Source organism: Mesoplodon bidens (genome assembly GCF_964165515.1).
Source record: "Mesoplodon bidens genome assembly, chromosome: 4".
NCBI classification, from domain to species: domain Eukaryota; kingdom Metazoa; phylum Chordata; class Mammalia; order Artiodactyla; family Ziphiidae; genus Mesoplodon; species Mesoplodon bidens.
In genome coordinates, this window is record NC_138160.1 from 43061490 (window position 1) to 43067898 (window position 6409).

Genomic DNA, 6409 nt, shown 5'->3' on the forward strand with positions numbered 1-6409 from the left:
ATTGTAAATATAGTGTTATTTATAATAGTATACAAATAGCCAAATATAAATTAGCCAACTGTGAAATTTCCAGCAATCTCAGAAAATATGGAGTGGTGTTCTGGGTGGTTGAGTTAGCTTTAAGGTTGTTGCTTTAAAGAGAAGTGTCATTTAGCTGTCCTTAGAAATATTTAGTTATAGCTGGCAGCCCAGGGGCTGAGGCAAATAGAGCCAGACACAGCAAGAGCTACTGAGAAGAGCTGACCTCCAGGGAGATAATAAGTGGGCGTTCCTTCATTCATGCACCGAACAAATATTTGTGGGTTTTCTACCATGTCTGTTTTGTTCATTGCTGTATTCTCACTCCCCCAGACTTGCTGCCCTGAAAAAGGTTTACATTCTAATAGGGAGAGACGGTGAATATATCGATGTGTTTATATTAGGTAGTAAGTGCTATGAAGGAAAATGGCACTGGATGATGGAAGGAGATGGGGAAAGGGGAGATGGTATTTATCAGAGTAATTAAAGCCCGATGCCTCAGTAAACAAACCATGTAATCTCACTGGCTTACCCAACAAAGGCGTTTTCTCTCACAAAATCCAACTGGGGTTGGTGACTCAGGGGCCCAGGCTCCCTCCGTCTTACTTCCGGGTTCTCCAAGGCAGGAGAAGACAGGAGGGATGGAGGAGCCACAGTGACTCTGAATGAAGTGAAGGTGCAGCATGGTGGATCTCTGGGGGAAGAGGAATCCAGAAAGAGAAAACAGCAAAGACAGCAAAGCTGGGCAACGTGGAAAATCAACAACTCTTCTTAGATCCATAAAAGAAGTGAGGTCACAGGACAAACCCCCCAAAACTGGAGAGACCCACAGGAGAATATAGAGAATCACAACTTACAAGAGGAGAAACCTCCACAGGAACCAGTGTCAGGGTAGGAAAACCTGAACTGTAATTCAGGAATTGCTGGAGGCTTAGTGTGGACAACTCTGAGAGTTACAAACTCCAGGGAGACTCAGTCATCAGGGGGTCCCACACTTGTGTGCGTTTTACCTCTTGGATCTCTACCAGGTTCTCACAGTGAATACTGCAGAAATATTCTGGCAGGGAGAAAGGAACCATTTTGAAATATGCCAGAGTATTCTGTTCTTCTTAACAAGGCCTGCCCTCAGGAGAAACTATTTAACCAGAGCCTAACCTGCTTGGGCTTTAACAGAGCCCAGCTGACCTAGGGGAAGGGAACTGGCTCAACTCCAGCCCCCTCTAGCCATCCAGTCCCACCTAAGAGAAGAACATGTGAAGTTCACACTCCAGAGGTACAAGCTCATTAAACCTAATCATAGACCTAATCATAGCCTATATTAAAGCTACCCAGCCTCCTACACCTTACCATCTATTGCTAAAGGCCTAATTACAGCAGTTGCTTTTACCCAGTATATCATGCCTGGCTATCAAGAAAATATTACAAGGCATACTGAAAGGCAAAAAACATAGTTGGAAGAGAGAAAGAGCAAGCAACAGAACCAGATTCATATATGGCCAGGATGCTGGAATGATCAGATCAGGAATTTAAAACAACTATGATTAATATGCTAAGGGCTGTAATGGATAAAGGAGACAACATGCAAGTACTGATGTGCAGTGTAAGCAGAGAGGAGGAAATTCTAAGAAAGAACCAAACGAAATGCTAGAGATCAAAAACACTGTAAGAGAAATGAAGAATGCCTTTGATGAATTTATAGTAGATTGCACATGACTGAGGAAAGGGTGTGTGGGCACCAGCTTATAGGAGATGTAGTTCTTCATGCCCTTGAACTTGGTCTGCTTGGTGGGGTCATCTATGGTACACTGGAAAAAGGGGTTCTCCTTCCACTTGTGGCTGTAGAGCCCCAGTACCACACAACTTGTCTCTGTCCTTCCTCCTCTTGTGAATGCTTTTCAGCATCATACTGGAAGTCCTAGCTAAGGCAATGAAGGATAGGGTATAAAAGTTATACAGATTGGGAAGGAAGAAATAAAACTGTCTTTGTTTGCAGATGATATAATTGTTTATGCAGAAAATCCAGAAGAGTCAACAACAACTCCCTCCTGAAATTCATAATACATTATAGCAGGATTGCAGGATGCAAGGTTAATATACAAAAGCCAACTGTTTTCCAGCAGCAATGAACAAGTGGAATTGAAATTAAAAACCCAACACCACTTACATTAGCACCCCCCAAAATGAAATACTTAGGCATAAATCTAACAAAATATGTATAAGATCTACATGAGGAAACAAAAAAACTGAGGAAAGAAATTAAAGAACAACTACACAAATAGAGAGATATTCCATGTTCATGAATAGGAATACTCAATATTGCTAAGATGTCAATTCTTCCCAACTTGATCTATAGATTCAATGCACTTCCAATCAAAATCCCAGCAAGTTTTTTTAATAGATATCGACAAGCTGATTCTCAAGTTTATACAGAGAGGTAAAAAACAAGAATAGTCAACACAATATTGACGAAGAAGAACAAAGTTAGAGGACTGACAGTACTCAACTTCAAGCCTTACTCTAAAGCTGCAGTAATCAAGACAGTGTGGTATTGGTGAAAGAAGAGACAGATAAATCAATGGAAAAGAATAGAGAGCCCAGTAACAGAGTCATAAATAGAGTCACCTGATCTTTGACAAAAGAGCAAAGATAGGTTTTTCAACAAATGGTGCTGGAACAACTAGACATCCACATGCAAAAAACTGAATCTAGACACAGACCCTACACACTTCACAAAAATTAACTCAAAATGGATCAGAGACCTAAATGTAAAAATGCAAAACTATAAAACTCCTAGAAGATAACATAGGAGAAAACCTAGATGACCTTGGGTATGCAATGACTTTTTAGATATAACTTCAAAGGCACTATCCATGAAAGAAATAATTGGTAAGCTGAACTTCATTAAAATCAAAAACTTCTGCTCTGGGCTTCCCTGGTGGAGCAGTGGTTGAGAGTCTGCCTGCCGATGCAGGGGACACGGGTTCGTGCCCCGGTCCGGGAAGATCCCACATGCCGCGGAGCGGCTAGGCCTGTGAGCCATGGCTGCTGAGCCTGTGCGTCCGGAGCCTGTGCTCCGTAACGGGAGAGGCCACAACAGTGAGAGGCCCGCGTACTGCAAAAAACAACAAAAAAAAAACAACTTCTGCTCTGTGAAAGATGATGTCAAGAGAATGAGAAGACAAGCCACAGACTGGGAGCAATATTTGCAAAAGACACATTTGATAAAGGACTCATCCAAAATATACAAAAAAATTCTTAAAAATCAAAAATAAGAAAACAAACAACCCAATTTAAAAATGGGCCAAAGACCTTAATAGACACCTTACTGAAGAAGATATACAGATGGCAAATAAGCACATGAAAAGATGCTCTACATCATATGTCATCAGGGAAATGCAAATTAAAACAACAGTGACATACCACTACACACTTATTAGAATGGCCAAAATCCAGAACACTGACAACACCAAATGATGGTGAGGATGTGGAACAAGAGGGACTCACATTCATTGCTGGTGGGAGTGCAAAGTTGTGCAGTCACCGCAGAAGACCACTGGCATTTTTTTACAAAACTAAACATACTCTTACTATACAATCCAGTAATTGTGCTACTTGATATTCACCCAAAGGAGTGGCTAACTTATAGCCACACAAAAACCCACACAGGGATGTTTACAGCAGCTTTATTCATAATCGGCAAAACTTGGAAGCAACCAAGATGTCCTTCAGTAGGTAAGTGGATAAACTGTGGCATACCCAGGCAATGAAATATTATTCACCGCTAGAAAGAAGTGAGCTATCAGGCCATGAAAAGACATGGAGGAATCTTAAATGCATATTAGTGAATGAAAGAAGCCAATATGAAAAGGCTACATAGTATGCTTCCAACTACATGACATTCTGGAAAAGGCAAAACTTTGGAGATAGAAAAGATATCAGTGTTTGCCAGGGGTTAGGAGGGAGGGAGGGAGGGATTAATAGACAGAGGAGTTTTAGGGCAGTGAAACTATTCTGTATGATAATATAATGGTAGATACATGTCATTATACATTTGCCCAAACCCATAGAATGTACAACACTGAGGGAATCCTAACATAAGCTATGGACTTCGGGTGATAATGATGTGTCCATGGGGAGGCTGTGTGTGTGGCGGGGAGGGAGCATATGGAAAATCTCTGTACTTTCTCCTCAGTTTGCTATGAACCTAATACTGCTCTAAAAAAAAAAGTCAACTAAAAAAAAAAGAAAAAGAAAATGAAAGGCACACTTGGCTTGTTCCAGAAATAGCAAAGAAACCACTGTGGTTTCTCTCTAGGGGAAGAGAGGGATGGAAAGAGAGGCAGGGGCCTGGCCACCTCTCAGGCCAAGGGAAGAAGTGTGAAAATGCAGTTGTTTGGAGCCATTTAGTGTCCCCTAATGACTTGTCTTTATAAAAGCATAATGAGGGCTTCCCTGGTGGCGCAGTGGTTGAGAGTCCGCCTGCCGATGCAGGGGAGGCGGGTTCGTGCCCCGGTCTGGGAAGTTCCCACATGCCGCGGAGTGGCTGGGCCCGTGAGCCATGGCCACTGAGCCTGCGCGTCCGGAGCCTGTGCCCCGCAGCGGGAGAGGCCACAACAGTGAGAGGCCCGCATACCGCAAAAAAAAAAAAAAAAAAAAAAAAAAAAAGCATAATGAAATAGAAATAGTTGATGGCTATAATGATGATTCTGTAAATTGAATTATGAATAATATGCTCCATTTTCTAGAGAAATCTTTTAAAAATGTTATTACTGTTCTACTTCCCTGAGTGAACAGCTTTAATTTTCTAATACTGGAGTATATTTTCTAGATATCCAAGACCCTTAAGTGGTAGGGTATTTCCTGCCATTAGGGTGCCACAGGGCCAGGTATCATGTCCCTGTTCTTCATGAACCCCAAGCATTTGCTCGTGCACTGGTGCTGCAAACAACCTCCGAATCCCAAAGGTTCCTCAACCACTGCTCTACAGAGCAGCCCAACCTGTCTGTAAATGCCATACTCTCAAACTCCTGGAAGTTTCACACCCAAAATAGATTTTCAGTCTCCCTCTCTATTTGGAAGCCTGAAGCGTTGCAAGTTTCCTGCTACTTTAATTCTTTAACCTAAGGAATAACTACCAGATGAATAGTAAGGATGAAACTAAATTTATTTATCTTAAATATTCTAGATTAGCTTCTCAGAAGTTACTAAGTAAAATAAATTGTATTCTAGATGTTTCATAAATGTTGACTTCATGTTTCTGACCACATAAATTGTTGATGCCGAAATTCAGTGACCTCTGTTACTTACTGTGAGAATTGTCCTAACCCAGAATTTTCAGCTGCAAATGGTGTAATTCAGAATTTGCTTACTGCATTGAATTAAGGTTTTGCATTAGGGATAAACACTATGGGAGTGATTCTGGTAAACTGGGTTGGTGGTTTTGTGCAGAATGCTTAGAATACCACAGCTCTTACAATAATTGTATACTTTTCTGGCTTGTTTCCCAGATTTGCTTGAAAAGGGTCAGAGGACAGGATTAAATTAATGACATATGAATGCTAACACCCAATCAGAGGTGTCTTCAAAAGAATAATTAGGCTAGACAATAAGAGGGGATTCTGAGAAGGAAAAGCTTTAGGCAAATTATACACTGAAGGAAAAGAAGATGTGAAACAAGGCAACTCTAGGAGACTGGGGTTGATTAATAATATTTCAGGAAGTGAATTTTTATCCACTAATCTTTTTTTTTTTTTTTTTTTTTTTTTGCCGTACGCGGGCCTCTCACTGTTATGGCCTCTCCCATTGCGGAGCACAGGCTCCGGACACTCAGGCTCAGCGGCCATGGCTCACGGGCCCAGCCGCTCCGCGGCATGTGGGATCCTCCCGGACCGGGGCACGAACCCGTGACCCCTATATCGGCAGGCGGACTCTCAACCACTGCGCCACCAGGGAAGCCCTATCTATTTATCTTAAAAATAATATAAATATAGTGAGACAAATGAATGGAGAGGGATGGTCACTGATCTCAGACTAGGAGCAGGGGTGTGAACACTGGTACCCTTCCTGGGGCATATACCCCAAGATTGTAATTTAGGCCGCCCATTATCTTTATGAAGGAGAGAGGTTTTGCTTTCCAAAATAACAATAACAGCAGCAACAGCAGCAGCAAACACTTAAACTGTGCGTACCACGAATAATGCTAGTCATATATTAAGCTCTGTTTCATTTTCCTCATCTATAAATAGGGATTACATGATTATCAAATCCCCACAGCAAACCTAGGAGTCCAGTAAGTAACTTGCTCAAGGTCTTACAGATAGGTATTATCAGGAGGCCGACTGAACCCAGTAGCCTGGCGCGGAAGCTTAAGGTCTCATTCTTGTGTCTTAGG